Source organism: Stenella coeruleoalba, assembly GCF_951394435.1.
Source record: "Stenella coeruleoalba genome assembly, chromosome: 2".
Taxonomy (NCBI): domain Eukaryota; kingdom Metazoa; phylum Chordata; class Mammalia; order Artiodactyla; family Delphinidae; genus Stenella; species Stenella coeruleoalba.
This window is the reverse complement of record NC_137147.1, coordinates 84506183-84524309: the sequence shown is the minus strand read 5'-3', so window position 1 is coordinate 84524309 and position 18127 is coordinate 84506183. Positions and strand designations below refer to the sequence as shown.

General features: G+C 39.6%; 1 protein-coding gene and 1 pseudogene across 5 annotated transcripts in view; one reads left to right on the top strand and one right to left on the bottom strand.

Annotated features, from left to right (window-relative positions):
• Positions 1 to 18127, bottom strand: part of MGA (MAX dimerization protein MGA) — a 159103-nt gene that overhangs the window by 114801 nt on the left and 26175 nt on the right. The window lies entirely within an intron of this gene.
• LOC307182344 (N-terminal kinase-like protein) overlaps positions 1 to 18127 on the top strand; it is a 36961-nt pseudogene that overhangs the window by 16530 nt on the left and 2304 nt on the right. The gene's annotated exons all lie outside the window — the stretch shown is intronic.

The window sequence follows — 18127 nt, the reverse complement described above, 5'->3', positions numbered from 1 at the left end:
GAAAAATGAAAAAAATATTTTCACCAAAAATAAAAAAAAAAGTACATGAATGTTCATACCAGCATTATTCACAGTAGCCAAAAAGGGGAAACAATCCAAACATCCATCAACCACAAAAAGGAATGAAGTATCAATACATGCTACATCATGCATGAACCCTGAAAACATGATAAGCGGAAGAAGTCAGTCATAAAGGACCTCATATTGCATGAATCCACAGATATACAAAGTAGATTGGTTGCCTACGCTGAGGAAGCTGGGGGGAAATGGGGAGTGGCTGCTAATAGGTACAAGGTTTCTTGTTAGGGTGATGAAAATGTTCTAAGATTGACTGTGGTGATCGGTGCACAACTGTGACTACACAAAAAAAACAGTGAACTGTATACTTTAATTGGGTGAATTTTATGGTACGTGAACTATATCTAAAAACTTTTTTTAAAATCACAGAGTAAAGTCTTACAAATAAATGCTGAACAACAGCACTAATGTCACAAAATTAAGATGCAAATGATGTGTAATCCTTTCTCAACTACAAGAAAAAAATAATTTCACTTCTCTGCACTAAACTTCACTCATCTGTAAATTACCATAGTGATTTTAAGATCAGTGAGAACTTCAAGACAATTAAACAATGAGCACCAAGTTGTATCTATATTCTTTAACTTAGAATAAAAAGACCTCAATATTCTGAATTTGGCTTTTTCACTTCTGCTGTGTGCTGGACTAAATATGCCCCACGCTTTTTTTTTTTTTTAAACCTGAACCTTTTGCATTTACAACTGCCACTGCCTTAGCATCTCCTTCCTGCTGTTGCAGTCCATAAATTCATCAACATCATTCTCCCTAATTCCCTCCTGAAAACCTCTTCTTTCTTAAAAGTCTAGTGCTTTCATGGAGCCTGTCTTGATGCCCTTGCTGTGTAAACATTGGCCTTCTTCTTCTAAATGCCAAAGAATTTGGTTTGCCATTCTCTTTTGGTGCATAGAAATCTAGTTCTCACCATGCTGGACAAATTCAACAGAATTCCCCCTTAAGGTAAAAGCTCTACCAACAGCCCCTTGCATATTAAGGAGCTGTGAGGTGGCCTCTAACCACTTCACAGCTCCTTAATCTCCACGTAAGTAACACATGACCCTAATCTCCATGTAAGTAACACATGACCCTGGCCCTTGGGCCTAGCTACTTAGATAGGGTGGATGCACCTGACCCAAAGGTCACCAGTCCTACTGTCTTGTTATCAGCCTACAAGGAAGAGCTTGCTAAAGAGCTAAGCTCAACAGAAATAACAAGACAGATTCTCTCTCTCAGATGTACAAATGCATCCTCACTCTCAACTAAATGGAAAGTGGTAGGAGATATTTATGTAGTTGGGAAGCCAGAACAGAAACTAAAACATTGCTGGAGAAGCTGTAAGATAGCAGAGACCATACATGAGATGAAACCGTAAGGTAAGGAAAAACATATACAAAGAGGAGGGTGAAATCAGCAATTGTATGATAGGAATGGTATGCCCAGAGACCAAAAAAAGGCATTAAGAAACCCCAGTGCAGAGGGAGAAAACTGGACAGTTACATGTAAAAGAATGAAATTAGAACATTTTCTTTCTTTATTTTTTTTGGCTGCATTGAGTCTTCGTTGCTGCTCGTGGGCTTTCTCTAGTTGCAGCAAGCAGGGGCTACTCTTCGTTGCAGTGCACAGGCTTCTCACTGCGGTGGCTTCTCTTGTTGTGGAGCACGGGCTCTAGGCATACGGCCTTCAGTAGTTGTGGCTTGTGGGCTTTAGAGTGCAGGCTCAGTAGTTGTAGCGCATAGGCTTATTTGCTCTGCGGCACGTGGGATCTTCCCAGACCAGGGATCAAACCCGTGTCCCGTGCATTGGCAGGCGGATTCATAACCACTGTGCCACCAGGGAAGTCCTGAGGCAGATTCTTAACCACTGTGCCACCAGGGAAGTTCCAGAACATTTTCTAACACCATACAGAAAAATAAAATCAAAATGGACTAAAGACCTAAATATAAGATCAGAAACCATAAAACTCCTAGAAGAAAACATAGGTGGAACACTCTTTGACATAAATCACTGCAATATTTTTTTGGATCTGTCTCCTAAAGCAAAGGAAACAAGAGAAAAAATAAACAAATGGGACCTAATGAAACTTAAAAGTGTTTGCACAGCAAAGGAAACGATTAACAAAACAAAAGACAACCTACTGAATGGGAGGAAATATTCACAAATGATATGACCCATAAAGGGAAACAGTATGGCAGTTTGTCAAAAAACTAAAAAATAACTACCATATGAACAAGCAATTCCACTCCCAGGTATATATCCAAAAAAAACCAAAAACACTAATTCAAAAAGATACATGCACCCCCATGTTCACAGCAGCATTATTTTACAACTGCCAAAATATGGAATGAGTGGATAAAGAAGATGTGGTGTGTGCATGTGTGTGTGTATATATACATACACACACACACACACACACACGCTGAAAAGGCTATATATATATATATACACACACACACACACACATATATGTGTGTGTATATATGTATGTGTGTATATATACACATATATATATATAAAATACTACTCAGCCACAGGGACTTCCCTGATGGCACAGTGTTATAAGACTCCATGCTCCCAATGCAGGGGGCCCAGGTTCGATCCCTGGTCAGGGAACTAGATCCCACATGCATGCCACAACTAAGGAGCCTGGTGCCACAACTAAGGAGTCTGCCTGTTAAGACCCGGAGCAACCAAATAAATAATTTTTTAAAAAAAAATACTACTCAGCCATAAAAAAGAATGAAACTTTACCATCTGCAACAATATTGATGGACTTGGAGGGGATTATGCTAAGTGAAGTAAGTCAGACAAAGAAAGCCAAATACTGTATGATCTCACTTATATGTGGAATCTAAAAAATAAAACTAGTGAATATAACAAAAAAGAAACAGACTCATAGATATAGTGCACAAACTAGTGCTTACCAGTGTGGAGAGGGAAACAGGAAGGGGTAAAATAGGGGTAGAGGATTAGGAGGTACAAAATACTATGTATAAAATAACTAAGCTACAAGGATATATTGTACAGCACAAGGAATATAGCCAACATTTTATAATAACTATAAATGGGATATAACCTTTAAACATTATGAATCACTATTTTGTACACCTAAAACTTACATAATATTGTACATCAACTATACCTCAATTTAAAAAGTATTTTTTAATCGAAAAAAAAAAAGAAAACCTAATGCAGGGCGAGAATGATGACAGATTCTCATGCTGAAAAGGCTATAAGAAAACCTACTCTACAGCTTCAGTGGATCCTTCCAGTTCCCTAGCTATATCCCAGTCTCCCTGAGACCTGGATCGACACTGCCCTTCCTGGATTACTGTGGGATTCCAGGCTCCCTTTTACCACGTGGACCTGTCCAATGAACATCCAGTTCTTAAAGAAACCCAAATATCTCTTCATTACTTGTGATAGAAAGAAGCCTAACATACACTAATAACCCTTCTATAAGCAGTCACCTCCTTGAAAGCAAAGACTAGGTTTATTCAACTTAGAATTGACAAAAATACCTGGAACTGTGCCTTTTACAAAACTCAGTACTCATGGAATTTATTGTAGAAATACTAAATGAACAAAGCCTCAGATATCCAGATTGTTCTAAGACAGAAGCAATCTAGACACAAAGGAAAATTCAGAGATATAAGATTATTCCACTGTACATAAAGAGGTCCAAAGCAGTGAGAGAGATACTGATCCTAACCCATAACTACTACTGACCTAGACACAAGTAAATCAAGACATTACATTCCCCTGGCTATAACTGAATCAAAGATGGACACATGGCTCTTCTGGTCAATGACAGTCAAGCTCAGGACTTTAGATGAAGAGACGTTCTTCCTACTGTACTTGAACTGGAAGGGCAGCAAATGGAGTTATTTAAGCCACCCTGCTGCCCTATGAAACCTAAATGTCAAATCAACACACAGTGGAGAGCAGATTTGAGTTCAGAGAAGGAAGCAGAATAGGTTCCAGTGACATCATATAAACTACAAAAGCCATGCCTGAAGCCAGTGCTTTCCCTGGACTTTTCAATAACATAAGACAAATTATTCTCTTTTTAAGCCAATTTGGGTTGGGTTTTCTATCACTTGCAACCAAGTCTTTTAATTCGTATAGAAGCTCCCCAAAAATCTGCAGTTCACATTTCTTTTTTTACAAAAATTCTAGCACATTTTATAACAGAAAAATTAACGCATCCTTCTACTTGCTTACCCTGACTTAAATCTGGCTTTCCCCTAAAGATTTTCTACAGTTCCCTTTTTACTGTAATCCATACCCCCCACAGAGCCAGAAGTGGTTGCCATTCACTTGCCTTTCTACAGTAGCTTCCAGATCATGATCATCTTCCTTTATGGCCCCACCTTCAAGATATATCTTCTCCTCATCACTATCATCTTCTGATCCCTTAGTCATACCTTCCTCCTTCACTGAAGACCAGGGGAGCCCAGTTCAGAGTATTCTTCTCTACTAAATCTTCTATTACAATCTTGGGAGATTTCAATGTCCATGAAGATTACCTCTCCAATTACTGTACATTAGAATTCATAGGCCTCTTTAGTTCCAAAGATTCTTAGCTCAACTCCATTTTAGGCATCTATTCTCTTTACTCTGAATCTTGCCATCATTTAAAACTGTTCTCCCTTGATTACTCCAGTAGTTCACCAAAATCTTAGTCTGACTTTACTTACTCTGTGACTTTACAGAAACCTCTTGTCCCTCAAATCTTGAATCCTCCCAACAGATCCTATGGTTGGACATCTAAATCTCTTAGCAGCAACTTCAGATTTGTACCCCTTTCTCTGAACCTGACCACAATACCACAGCTCCAGGTCAACACTGTTTCTGGAAAACTGAGCTACTCTAAAGAAAAACCACACTAGATATACTGATACCACTATAAAGTCTCCAACCTTACTCCTTTAAAATAAATTTCATACACTCCCTCTTCCATGCCCCTCAACAACTCTTTCATTTTCTCAACTCAAGCCCGCCAGTCACTCCCTGCCCAGACCCTTCACTCTCAACTAGAGAGATTGAAATCTGATCTTATAGAGATACGTAAGTTATCAGGCATGCCCTCCCTCCACCCCATATCCCTACCTGTAACCTTATTTATATATTCATACTTCTCCTTACCTATCTTTATTTCAGTCATAGGAAATGAGGTGTCCCTCCTGTTCAAAGCCAGCCCATCTACCTGTACCCTTGATCCACATTGTGACTCCCATGCCCTTCATACTTCCTTCAACACCCTGCCCTACCAGCCATACTATATTTTAAATCTTCAACCTCTCCTTCCCCAATGGCACCTTTCCCCTCACCACAGACACAAGGTCAGGTCTTATCCTAAAAAGAAAGCCCTTCCTGGCTCCCATCCAGTCTCTTCCTCTTCTCAGCACACCTTCTCAAAAAGAAGTTATTGTCTTTTTCTCTCTCTCTCCTTCCCTCTCCCCCTTGCCTCTCCCATTCCTCTTTTCCCCCAACTCTCCCTCTCTTCCTTCTCCCTCTTTCCCCCCTCATTTCTCCTCTCTCTATTTCTCCTCTCATCCCCTTGCTCCTTCCCCTTCTCCTCTCTCTATCGTCTTCTTCCCCTCCTCCTTTATCACCTGCCATTTACTCTTCCATCTACTGTGAGGGGGATTCTACCCTTAACCTCCTACTGAAACTGCTTTTAAGGTCACCATGACTTCTTAATCGCCAAATCAAATGAACACTTTTCCTGTCTTTATTTTTTTATACCAATGTACTGTATTTGACACTGTTACTGTCTCCCTCTTGAATTTTTCTACTCATTTACACATTGGGCTGCACACAGTAGACACTCAAATATATTTGAATAAATGAATAAGGGTACAAAATGAAACAACATCATGCATTTTTCTATCTGGAGAATGAGTATGAGTCAACAGCCCATGAAACATTCATAGTAATTAACTATAACATCACAAACCAAATTAGACTAAGCAGCACATATCAATAATGGAACAATCAGTTCAATTACATGATTTTCTCCAGTCATCCTCAGCACCAAAAATCATTAACAGAAAACCAGGACTAATGATAAGCAAGGGCACAGTAATGAAAATTCTAAAGGAATCTAGAGTGCAAAGAAAAGCACAATACAAACCTTTTTTGTATTTTTTACTAAGTACCATATGTGATAAAAACTATACCTGTGTGTCATGAGAACACATATAAAGGAAAAGAGCTAAGCATAAATCAGTCTGCGGCACCAAATGATTAAGAGTTCACAAACAAACCTGAAGTTTAGTTTATCAAAAGTTATGAGAAGTGAACTAGCAGAAGACACACATGAGAATGTAGAATTAGTGCCACCTCATGACAAATTTAAACCACAGAAGATTCACTTTACTTTGTTTCTAAGCAGATTTCTTCCCACACATTTTCCCTTAATTATTCCCACCATCAACGTTTTAAATGATTTCAGGTGCTAATGTCAGCAGCCGTACTTACCTAAAACGCATTCCTGACTTGTAAAGAAACCTTTCCAGATAAATGATGAAGACTCAGAGACCAAACATTATGGTCCAAACACACCAGAATCCTCTGCTCCTTCTTGCTATCTGGAGCATTTTAACATAGTAAACTATACAAAGCAAATGGCTTTCTCCAACACGACTACTAATAGGCTACAGATTTCATAGCATTTTAAGTTTCTAAAGCATTTTAACATATACTTGTTTCATTTATAACTCACACCAAGTCTATGAAAACAGGCAAGCATTAATGTTCTTTTACCGTGACACAACTAAAGCCTACGTAGTTCACTGATCATAAATCCCAAAGCTAAAACGTAGCAATCAGGCCCCATCACCTCCAAATTTTCTCCTCTCTCCTATTCCTTTGTCCTCAACCATTCTTACCTCCTTCCTATCCATCTTAAAGGAAAAGGTATCTCTCCTTTCTAAAACTAATCCACTGAAACTCTTAAGCCTAGAACCCCCAACAGAACCTTCAATTAACTCCTTTTTCTCACCCACAATATCTGCCTTTCCTCTAACTACCTCTTCTCATTCTATAAATATGTTCAAGTCTTTCCTTCCTAAAAAAAAGAAAAAAAAAATTCCTCAACCCTACCTGTCCCAGAAGCTGTGACCCACTCTCCCTCCCTCCTCTCCCTGATAAACTCTGAAGGTCTACAACTGTAGGCACTTGTACCGCACTTTCATCTCTCCACTAAAACGTTCCTTGTTAAAGGTCACCAATGAATTCCTAGTGGCCAAACTCAATTACCACTCTTCAGTTCTTATCCTTAAGTTTTTGGCCTTTGTCCTAAGGTATTTGACACCGCTGACCATTTTACCCTTCCTAAAACCTGGCTTCACCCCTGGGCTCTACTATGTCCCTCTCTCATTCTCCTACCACTGACTTCCTTCTTAGTCTCCTTTATTTACTTAACTCTCATCTTTTGCAAATTACCTACGTGTTGATCCTCTGCAGAGCTCCCCCTCTCCTTTTCTCTATTCAGCTAAACACACTTCCTGAACAATCTCTTCCACTCCCATGCCCTAAGTTACCAACCATATGCCTATGATTTCCTAAACTCTATGGTCTCTACACACCCTTTCATTCTTTTAGGAAGAAGCCAGAACAAAACAAAAGTGATATTTATCAAATCTCTGGGCAGGAAGGAGGAGGAGAAGAAGATGGGATAATTTTCTAAGCTTAGAAACAAACACAATGAAAACACAGGTTTGACTGCATAAAAATTTTAAAGTTCTGTAAACTAAGACAAACAACATAGAAAATAAAATAACATGTACATATATTAACTGCACATATACCTATAAATATATAACTTGATAAATAAATGGAAAAATCAAGAAATTTACTAAAGAAAAAAGTGAGCTATTACTTAAAACCACTGAAAATGTTCAACATTACTAGCAATTTAGGAAGTTCAATTCAGACCTATTAATTTTTTTTATAATGAGGCAATCCATATAACTTTTATTAAATTTTTAAAGCTGTCCTTGGGCCCCCCAAATTAAGAATTACCATTCTAGATATATTTCTATTCATGTTCTAAGATTGCCATTAACTTTTTGTTGTTGTTTTGTAACATTATTTGACAACCAGCAGTTAGTTCTCATCTACATTGACGGTAGATTTTTTAAAGTAGTGACAGGTACACAGGTAACCAATGTATAGAGCTTGTATGATGAATCTTCACCCTCATTACATTTTCTGGACAAACACACATGGATATAGTATGCAACATTCCTTATTCCTTTGGCCCACATAGTGTGGTGAGCCTGGTGTCAATGCACACATCTAGAGTTCCCATCTCTTTCAAGGAAAATTTCTGGATCTCTCTGAGTGCCGGCAGGGCACTCTTCTTTTTTTTTTTTGGTGTGCTGGGTGGCATGTGGGATCGAACCCATGCCCCCTGCAGTAGAAGCAGAGTCTTAACCACTCCAGGTAATTCCCAGGGCACTCTTTTTGAAGCTCACTCCACGGATGCGCTTGTGAATGGCGATGACATATTTTATTCTCTGGACACCACCTCACTGATGGCAGAATGGTCCTTCTTCTTCTTACCACCCTTCTTTGCAGGAGCCATTCCGCCAGATCCAGGTTAGAAAGGAAGAACGCAAGGTATTGCTGCATTTGCTTTTTAAATAACATTATAATATGTTCTTAACACTCAAAATCACCCCTACCACATTTCAGGCACTCTTCTAGATGCTAGAGGATACAGCAGTGAACAAAACAGATAAAAATCAATGTCTCCCTGAAGCTTATATAGGATTCTAGTCTGGGGGTAGGGAGAAGAGAAAAATTAAATAAGTAAAACATATAACATGTTATATGATGACTAAGTGCTATGGAAATAATGCAGGAAAGAGACTAGTAGGGAAGGGTTACAAGTTTTGATAGTGTGGTTAAGGCCTCACTGAACAGGTGGCATTTACGTAAGACTTAAAAGAGTTGAGGGAATAAGTCGTATCTGGGAGAAGAATATTACAGGAAAAGGCCCTCAGATGGGAGCTTTCCCAGGGTGTTTGAGGGATAGAGGGATAGCAAGAAGATATTAGGACTAAAGAGAAGTGATAGAGAGGAACAATAATAGAAAATGAAATCACTAAGGTAATGGGGGAGGAGGAAGAAGATCACTTAATATCCACCATGGGCCCTAAGTATCTCCACACACCTCTACTGAGTATGTCAAAACACAAGGCCTTAACTGTACTGATTCTGAGCCACTTCTGTAGCTACTCACACAGACAATTAAGTAAGGCAAAGCAAGGCAACCACAACATGACCACTATACCACTGCTCACTCCCAGGGGCTGGGTGAGAAGTTGGAGGTTTAGGGGCAGTAGGAGATCACAGCTCAGTTTTGGACAGGTCAAATTTGAAATCCTATTAGATATCCAACTGGAGATATTGTGTAGATAACCAAATATGAGTACAGATTTCAGAGAAAAGGCCAAAGCTAGAGGTATAAATTTGGAAGTCAACAGTGTACGAGACTAAATGAGCCAAGGAAATAAAAGTTTTTTTGTTGTTTTGGCCACACCGCACAGCTTGCAGGATCTTGGTTCCCCAACCAGGGATTGAACCCGGGCCACGACAGTAAAAGCCCTGAAAGCCCAGAATCCTAACTACTCTGCCACCAGGGAACTCCCACAAAGATTTCTTTTTAAAAGGTAGTGACCAAGGTGTGAGCCTGGAACATTCTACCATTGAGAGGAAGGGAGATTAGGAGACCATGATATAGGAGAACTAGGAGAATGTGATGTCCTGGAAGCAAACGGAAAAATGGTTTCAAGAACAAGGAGATAATCAACTGTGGCAAAGTTGCTGACAGATTATGTGAAATGAGGGATGACCAATAGATTTAGCAATGTGGAGACAGATGGTCACAAGGTATAATTCTAGAGGACTAGTGGGTTCGATATCGTAACTGAATTCAAGAAAAAATGGAAGGAGGTTAATTGTAGGTATGGAGACAAGAGTTTCACTCTAAATTAATATTTATTTATTGAATGAATGATGAATGAATGCATCCCTAATCCTATCAAGTGTGCAATGAATTCACATACTTTGCCCATGGAAATATAAAACAGTACAATCTCTTTGGAAAGAGACCTAGTACACATCCCAACTAGTTTTTAAAATGCATAAGATACACGGATAGATAGATAGATATTATACCTCTAGAAAGGAATTCATCAAGATGTTTAAGGACTGGTTATCACAGATTGTAAGATTATAGCTAACTTTAATTATCTTCTATATAATATTTCTATATTCTTCAAATGTTCTACAATGAACATGTATAACTTTTATAATCAATAGCTTTTAAATGTTCATAGCCTATATCAGAAGATATATCTAAGTATTGCTTCTAAGGAAATAACCTGAAATTTAGAAAAAGTTTAATGCACCAAAATTTTTATCATGGTTTATTTAAACAGTAATAGCAACATCCAAGTTTCCAACAACAGGGGTTAGAAAAAGTTTAAGGTATGTTCTCTCAATGACATATCAAGCAGTCATTTAGAAGGATGTTGGTTAACTGGGGAAATGCTTATATTAAAATTAACTAAATAGAGACTTCCCTGGTGGCCCAGCGGTTAAGACTCTGTGCTCCCAATGCAGGGGGCCTGGGTTCAATCCCCAGTCAGGGAACTAGATCCCACATGCCGCAACTAAAGATCCTGCATGCAGCAGTGAAGATCCTGCATGCTGGAACTAAGACCTGGCTCAGCCAAATTAATAAATTTTTTTTTTTTTAAAAATTTTAATAAAATTAACTGAATAGGGACTTCCCTGGTGGCGCAGTGGTTAAGAATCGCCTGCCAATGCAGGGGACATGGGTTCGAGCCCTGGTCTGGGAAGATACCACATGCTGCAGAGCAACTAGGCCCGTGAGCCACAACTACTGAGCCTGCACTCTAGAGCCCAAGAGCTGCAACTACTGAAGACCACGCACCTAGACCTCGTGCTCCACAACAAGAGAAGCCACCGCAACGAGAAGCCCGCACACCACAATGAAGAGTAGCCCCGGCTCGCCACAACTAAAGAAAGCCCGCACGCAGCAACGAAGACCCAACACAGCCTAAATAAAAAAATAAATAAAATAAGATTAACTGAATAAATGTGAATAGGTGGGTAGTGGACTAGTCATATGTGATTCTCTCCCTAACCAACTCTAAAACAACAGTAAAATCATTTTTTAAAAGAAAAAGATGACAATGAAGACTAAAGGAAGAACAGTGGCCGAGAGAGGAGAAAAAAAAAAAAAGACTAAAGGAATAAAAAAAAGGACAAATAACAAAAGATGTCAACAAATTTTTGGAATTTAGAAAAATGTTTAAGTGATTTAGGAGAACAGAGTAAGTGACAAATTAAATGCCTAGCAAAGGGGTTACAAAAATGAACAAGTCATTTCACTTTATTCAGTAAATGTTTGAAAGCAATTGTCCACTCACGTGTTTTCATTCCACAAATGCTTCCTAAGTGCCTACTAGAGCATACAAAAGTAAAAAAGACAAAGTCCTTTAAGGAGCTTACCTCCTTGTCATCTAGATTTCCATTTTGAAGTGTGTAAGCTAAGCTAACATAGATTCTACCTGTCACTTAAACCAATACTTTCAGGAAGCCAGCAGGAATGATACATTGAACATACAAACTCTTTCTAGCTAATTCCGAAGAGTGATACCAAATGTCACTGCATACTTCCTCAGGAGGCATATAATTACTCAGAGTAACAGACCTCTTTGGCAACGCTTAAGAAAACTCTGTCCTTAGGGGGTTTTTTGTGGGTTTTTTTGCGGTACGCGGGCCTCTCACTGTTGTGGCCTCTCCCGTTGCGGAGCACAGGCTCCGGACGTGCAGGCTCAGCGGCCATGGCTCATGGGCCCAGCTGCTCCGCGGCATGTGGAATCCTCCCGGACTGGGGCACGAACCTGTGTCCCCTGCATCGGCAGGCGGACTCTCAACCACTGCGCCGCCAGGGAACCCCTGTCCTTAGGTTTTAAAATTACCTCTTAACACAGTATTTAGTGCTTTCCTTGTAGTGTTCACTGCTTTGAGTTTTCACGTATCTAAAGATACCTGTGGTAGATTTCTTTTAGAGAAAAATTAACACTTCAATATTCTATCTATGCAAAAGCATTACTGACTCTACTCATCTTTTTATTTTTTTGGCCGTGACACACAGCTTGCATGATCTTAGTTCCTTGACCAGGGATTAAACCCAAGACCTGGCAGGGACAGCCCCAAGTAGTAACCACTGGACCACCAAGGAATTCCCATCTACTCATCTTTTTATCAGGTGAACAACAATGGAAAATATTTGTTTGGCGTGACCATGAGGTTACAGGACTGCTGAAGCGAGCATAACATTAACATTAAAAAATTCATAGCATAACATTAAAATTCATTTGCAGCAATGAGCTAGAGAAACTGGATAGAGGCCAAAGATTAAATGCAAGGTGACCATTATTAACAATACCCCTAGTCAAAACTAGAAATCAAAATAGGAATAGTTCCTAGCTGCAGAAAAACCAAGAAACAGAAGTACAATGATGACTTCCACCTTCCTAATGGAGATTATGCAACATGTGGATAATTTATATTGGTGGTCGTATCATAGGAAAAATATATCTACGTGAACAATCTGAGCCAGTCATCCCCAACTAAGTGGTTTTTCACATTATAACTTAATAGTTAATATCAATCTCCTAATAACAAGACCCTTCCTATCACAATTTGCATCAAAATGTTATAAATTAAATAAGTGGTAGCTATGGATTATCAAGAGCCTTTGGTTCAAGCCAAAAGACAACTGAGAGACTTAACTAGATTTAAAAAGTGGTGGTACAGGGCTTCCCTGGTGGCGCAGTGGTTGAGAGTCCGCCTGCCGATGCAGGGGACATGGGTTTGTGCCCCAGTCTGGGAAGATCCCACATGCCGTGGAGCAGCTGGACCCATGAGCCATGGCCGCTGAGCCTGCGCATCCGGAGCCTGTGCTCCGCAACGGGAGAGGCCACAGCAGTGAGAGGCCCGCGTACTGCTAAAAAAAAAAAAAAAAAAAAGTGGTGGTACAAACAATCCAATTCAAAAAATAGAGGAAGGACTTGAAGAGACATTTCTCCAAAGAACACATACAGATTGCCAACAAGCACATGAAAACGTTCTCCACATCACTAGCCATTAGGATAATGCAAACTAAAACCACAATGAGATACCACGTCATGTCCATTAGGATGGGTATAATTAAAAAAAAAGAAAAGAATAAGTGTTGGGAAGAAAGTGGAGAAATTAGAACCCTTGGGCATTGCTGGTAGGAATATAAATTGGTGCACTGTGGAAAACAGTTAGGTGAATTCTCAAAAAGTTAAACACAGAATTATCAAATGATCGAGCAATTCCAATTCTAGGTATATACCTAAAAGAATTAAAAGCAGGGGCTCAAATAGAACTTCTACTCCAATGTTCATAACAGCCTTATTCACAACAGTCAAAAGGTGGAAACAACCCAAATGTCCATTGACAAACAGATAAACAAAATGTGGTATATACAAACAATGGAATGCTACTCAGCCCTAAAAAAGGAAATTCAAACACGTTACAATATGAATAAAACATAAAAACATCATGCTAAGTGAAACAACCCAGACACAAAAGAACAAATATTTTGTATGATTCCAGTTATATGAGGTACCTTGAGAAGTCAAATTCATAAATACAGAAAGCAGAATGGTGATTGCCAGGGACTAGAGGAGGAGGGAATGGGTGCTTAGAGTTTAATGGGTACAAGTTTCAATTTGGGCAGAAAAAGTTCTGGGGCTTCCCTGGTGGCACAGTGGTTAAGAATCCTGCCAATGCAGGAGACACAGGTTCAATCCCTGGTCTGGGAAGATCCCACATGCCACGGAGCAACTAAGCCCATGCGTCACGACTACTGAGCTTGCGCTCTAGAGCCCGTGAGTCACAACAACTGAGCCTGTGTGTCACAACTACTTAAGCCCGCGCACCTAGAACCCGTGCTCCGCAACAAGAGAAGCCACCGCAATGAGAAGCACGCGCACCACAACGAAGAATAGCCCCCGCCTGCCGCAATTAGAGAAGAACCATGCGCAGCAACAAAGACCCAACGCAGCCAAAAATAAATAAATTTTAAAATGAAAGAAAGAAAAAGTTCTAGGGCTTCCCTGGTGGCGCAGTGGTTAAGAATCCACCTGCCAATGCAGGGGACACAGGTTCGATCCCTGGTCCAGGAAGATCCCACATGCCGTGGAGCAACTAAGCCCGTGCGCCACAACTACTGAGCCTGCACTCTAGAGCCCATGAGCCACAACTACTGAAGCCCACGTGCGTAGAGCCTGTGCTCCGCAACAAGAGAAGCCACCGCAATGAGAAGCCGGCACACCGCAACAGAGCAGCCCCCGCTCGCTGCAACTTGAGAAAGCCCAAATGCAGCAACAAAGACCCAATGCAGCCAAAAATAAATAAATAAAATAATTTATTTTTTAAAAAAAAGAAAAAGTTCTGGAAACAGATTGTAGTGATGCACAACAAAGTAAATGTACTTAATGCCACTGAGCTATACAATTAAAAATGGTTAAATTGGTAAATTTTATGTTATGTATATTTACCACAATAAAAAGTGATGGTAACATTTTCAAGGAAGCATCCCAGGTAAAATTTGAGTAGAATTGCTAAGATACAACTTTATTCCCTCCTTTGAAAAGAATCTGGTATAACAATCAGCTGATGCGAAATAACCTTTGTAAAGGATGGATAAATCACAGTGCTACCAGTTCACTCCTTCTTATCTCAAAGAATGATCCTTTCTGTATCTGAAATTCTGTTTTAATACAATGTTTGTAAGATGAATGAATCCTTTCCATCCATCCTTGGGCCAATTAATTGCCCTGATTTTCAAAATAATCCACATTGTGGTCCCAAAGAATCCCTTAATCTTTTAGCTCCCATCATTGCCTGCCAAATATCCTGCCCTTCAATCACAATGGTTTACTACTACACCTGAACATAATTTATACTGATCTTCCTCTGTAAACTCTGCTTCTCCCTTTGGAATTCCTATCTCCCCATTTTTAGTAGCAAGATAGCTGAGATCTAGAACTTCGAAGCCAGATTATCTGGGTTCAAATTCCGCCTGCACCACTTGTTAGCCACGTGACTTTGAACAAAGCACTGAGAAAGCAAAACTGACACTGCCTTGCCACCATTATGAATAAATGTCACATCTCATAGATAGGGAGAAAGAAAATACTTTGTATCTTGAAATAAATTTAAAAATAAGGGCTTCCCTGGAGGCACAGTGGTTAAGAATCCGCCTGCCAATGCAGGGGACACGGGTTCGAGGCTTGGTCCGGGAAGATCCCACATGTCACGGAGCAACTGAGCCCGTGCACCACAATTACTGAGCCCGCGTGCCACAACTACTGAAGCCCACGTGCCCAGAGCCCATTCTCCACAACAAGACAAGCCACCACAATGAGAAGCCCGCGCACTGCAAGGAAGAGTAGCCCCCACTCGCCGCAACTAGAGAAAGCCTGCACACAGCAATGAATACCCAACATAGCCGAACATAAATAAATAAATAAATAAAAATAAATTTTTTAAAAAATGAGTCACTCTCTGTAATTCTGATCCCCAAAATAAATGAAATCTTGAGCACTTTCTGTAAGCTTGGACTCCCTAACTAAACTTTTTCCCTAACTTTTAAAATACTGGTATCCAAAAAAATGTTATGCAACAAAAAAACAACCCAATCAAAAAATGGACAGAAGGTAATAGACATTTCTCCAAAGAAGACATACAAATGGCCAGTAAGCACATGAAAAGCTGCTCAACATCATTAATTATTAGAGAAATGCAAATCACAACTACAATGAGGTACCACCTCACACCGGTCAGAGGGGCCATCATTAAAATGTCTACAAATAACAAATGCTGGAGAGGGTGTGGAGAAAAGGGAACCCTCCTATACTGTGGGTGGGAGTGTAAGTTGGTACAGCCACTATGGAAAACAGTATGGAGGTTCCTCAGAAAACTAAAAATAGAATTACTATATGATCCAGCAATCCCACTCCTGGGAATATACCCAGACAAAACTATAATTCAAAAAGATAGGGACTTCCCTGGTGGCACAGTGGTTAAGAATCAGCCTGCCAATGCAGGGGACATGGGTTCGATCCCTGGTCTGGGAAGATCCCACATGCCAAGGAGCAACTAAGCCTGTGTACCACAACTACTGAGCCTGCGCTCTAGAGTCTGTGAGCCACAACTACTGAAGCCCGTGCACCTAGAGTCCGTGTTCTGCAACAAGAGAAGCCACCACAATGAGAAGTCCATGCACCGCAATGAAGAGTAGCTCCCGCTGGCTGCAACTAGAGAAAGCCTGCGTACAGCAACAAAGACCCAACGCAGCCAAAATTAAAATAAATAAATAAATAATTTTATTTTAAAAAAAGATACGTGTAGCCTGATGTTCATAGCAGTACTGTTCACAATAGCCAAGACATGGAAACAACCTAAATATCCATTGACTGCATAAAGAAGACGTGGTAAATATATATACATTGGAATACTACTCAGCCATAAAAAAGAACAAAATAATGCCATTTGCAGCAACATGGATGCAACTAGAGATTATCATAGTAAGTGAAGTCAGTCAGAAAGAGAAAGACAAATACTATATGATATCAATTATATGTGGAATCTAAAATATGGCACAAATGAACCTATCTACAAAACAGAAACAGACTCATAGACACAGAGAACAGACCTGTGGTTGCCGAGGTTGGGGGGAGGGGTGGACTGGGAGTTTGGGGTTGGTAGATGCAAACTACTACATTTAGAATAAACAAGGTCCTAATGTATAACACAGGGAACTATATTCAATATCCTGTGATAAACCATAATGGAAAATAATATTAAAAAGTATGTCTCTATGTGTATAACTGAGTCACTTTGCTGTACAGCAGGGATTGGCACAGTGCTGTAAATCAACTATGCTTCAGTAAAAAAAATTTTTTTTAAAAGGCACCAAAAAGTGTTATGACCTTTGTGGATATAACAATCATGTTAAAAAACTGCTGTTTTCCACCATGACAAACTAATGTAAACTCAATAACTTTGGTGATCAAATGTTTTGTCCCAATAAATGCCTGTATTTTTTGATTCAGTGAGCCAGTCAAAATCTGACTCCCACTATTTTGCAAGTAGATCTCTATTCTTTTCTAAAAGCTTTAGTTCCTGAGATTTCCTTTCCTGTTACTTTAATTCCAAAATGTTTCTTATTTTTCCTTTTAATACTTATTTCTTTTGTAATACATCTCCTTTAAATGACAACCCAAAATTCTAAAGCCTCCTTTTGACCTCCACCTCCAAAATCTCAGTGCCCCTCCCCAGAGGTAACCAATATTTAAATTGGGTGTGTATCCTTCCAGACTTTTCTTTTTTAATGATTTTCATACATATATATGGAATCATTGAAAACATACACTCTAATCTACAGTTTCTTCATTTCTGTAACTGGAATGGAAACTACACCTGTTTCATAGGGTTGCTGGAAAGACTAAATGGAAAAAAAAAAAAATCACATAAAGTGCTATGTGCACTGTGCTTAGCACAAAGAAAAATCCCATTCATCTTTCAAGGTCCAGCTCAGATCACAGCTTCTCCATCAAGTTTACCCAGACTATTCAACTGCTGGTAATTTCATTTTTTCTCCAGTGAAGTTTCCTCAATACTCACTGGACATATCATACAGTGCCTTGGGTCATGGCCCATCCTATAGCTAGTAAACACCTGGGGGGCAGAAATTCAGTCTCAGTATCCTTCAGAACAACTGACACAGGGTTCTATACAAAGTAGGTACTCAATAAATTAAAATACTGAAAATTTCTAAGAAGCAGAAGCCCATGTAAAGTTTCTTCCTGACACACCTAGTAAAATTCAAGTGTTTTCAGACTTTTAACTGTGTAAAAGGAGCTGCCTTAGGTTATCAAGTATATAATGAAAGCCAATTTCTATT